Source organism: Gavialis gangeticus, unplaced genomic scaffold (genome assembly GCF_001723915.1).
Source record: "Gavialis gangeticus isolate Ggan-Ray unplaced genomic scaffold, GavGan_comp1, whole genome shotgun sequence".
Lineage (NCBI taxonomy): Eukaryota > Metazoa > Chordata > Crocodylia > Gavialidae > Gavialis > Gavialis gangeticus.
Window position 1 is genome coordinate 13,565,466 of NW_017729025.1, and position 2,266 is coordinate 13,567,731.

Below are 2,266 nucleotides of genomic sequence, written 5' to 3' on the forward strand. Positions count from 1 at the left end.
ATGGGGCCCCCTCGGGTTTGGTTTCTGGCGGGGTTAGAGGAGAGCGGGCCATGGCAGGTGGCAAGCAAAAGGGAAGAGGGACCAAGGCACAGGAAAGTTCCCTTCTTGGGAGAAATAACCAAGAGGGCTCAAGTGAGACTTCAGGTGGGGCTGTAACCAATAATAATAATAATAATAATACAAGGAGCTGAGTCCAGGCTGTGCGGGGCCAGCGCGGATCCACGCGGGTCTGTCCCGCAGGGGCCTGCAAGCCCTTCCCCGCAGAAGGGCCAAGCTGGCCGGGGGAAGCAGGGCCCGTCCAGCTCGGGGGTTTTGTTTCCTTGCCATCAGGCAGAAAATTAATCAGTCCAAGCGATGTGCAGAGCTGGGGCTGGCGGCCCGTAATTAGGGGACGTGTGCCGCCAGGATTATCTCGTTAGTTTATCAAGAAAACATTTATTATAATTAATTCTTGGACGGGGTAATTATTATTGAGCGAGGCCGGAGCAACTGGTAGATGGGGGGCCCCAGAAAGGAGGAGGGGGAGAAGAAAAGGTGACAGATTGCGGGGAAGAGCCGTTAGATAGAAAAGTGCAGTTTGTGCTCCGCGGCCGCCCAGAGCAGGTAGGACGCGACAAACTTTGCATGGCATCGCCAGCCTGGCACGGGTCTCCTCTCCCCCCCGGATCCCAAATGCTGGAAGGGGGGTTTTGCCTTTCCTCCCAGTACTTTTTTTTTTTCTTTCTTTCTTTTAAAGAAAGACAAACTCTTGTGCACCACGAAGCCTGCGCCAGAATGAAATCACTTTTTAAAAGTTTTACACCCCCAAAGGCAGCTTTTCATCCTATAGCAGGACCCAGCCAGGCTTGAGTAAAGCCCAGGGGGAAGTTGCATGTGATTAAAGAGCAAAAAAAGAAAAAAGAAAAGAACAAACTAGGGGAAAAATCACAACGCAGGCGGCTGCATCCCCGCCTTGGCGCTGGGGAGGAATCAGCCCTGTGCTGATTGTGCCCACTACGTGCACGTCTGTATGCGCTGGCATTCAGGGGCGCAGCGATGGGCACACGCAGGCAGCGACATATCACAGGCATCGGCTGACCTGGTATTTTTTTTTTGTCTTCAGCCTTCAGATCTCAGCAAAGTATTTCGCCTCTCAGGAATGGAAGGAAAGAGGTCGCAAACTATTTGGGCTTCTTAGGCGGAGGGGGAAAGCCAGCAAGAAGTATTTGCCTTTCTAGAAGTAACCCATGCTACCTAGAAAAGGAATAATAATAGTAATAAGAATAATAAGAATAATAGCAATAATAATAACAACAATAATAATGATGATGATCATCCTCATAAAGGCATTTCAGGCCTTTTTAGACATAGCCTGAAGTTGCAGTAATTTAGCAGCTGACTCTATAATCAAGTGGCTTTATTTATTTTTTAAAATTTGGCTTGCATTGATGTAGCTCAATGGGAGGAAATCTCTAGGTTTGGCTTGAGGGGAATGACTCTGAGCGCTCACTTTTTGAAGGGGGCTTGGGCAGAGGGGAGCGGGGTGGCTTTGCCGCACTGGAAATAACCGGAGCTGCCCTCGAAGGGCTTCATCAAAATGGTGACCGAGCGCTGGGGCTTGCAAGCCAGCCCCTGTGCGAGGAGCTCCCCTCTCAACCCTCCCAGGGATGTGGGCGTTTGGCAATGCGGGCTGCAGCCCCCTTGCCCTTTTGTCCTCCATTTTGGAGGGGGGGGAACCGCTCTCAGGAGGAGACAACCAAGTTGTGAAGTCATGAGATCCTTCCAGGAGAGGAGCGAGATTTTATCCGGTGCCAGTGCCTGAGCGAGCCAGGGATGTGTCCCACTCTGCAGCAGGGCCAGGCAGCAGCGGTGTCTGGACTGGAGGGGAGGCAGAGGCAGCAAAGGCAGCGCAGGGCTAGGCAGGTAACCGGGGGTCTTTCCCCCTGCCCCATCCCCTCTGTGTTCAGCGGCGTCCTCAAAGCCCACAGAGCTGCGCCCTGTCCAAATGCAGGGGAGGCCTGAATGCTCTTGGCAGCCGAACTGCCAGGGCCTGGGTCACACCAGAGCCCACCTCGCCCAGGCTCTTGTGCCAACCCGCCCTTCCCCTCCACATTCATCCCCAAGCCCGGCCTGTGGGCACCGAGGGGGGAGAGCTTAGCCCTGCCAGGCTTGCTTTTTGGCTCTTGTTGGTGTTGGGAAGTTTGAAGCCCGGCCTGCCTAAGCCGGGAGTTTCTCAGAGGTCTTCTAGATCTGTTCCTGATGCTTGGATCTAATTAGGCAGACTGCT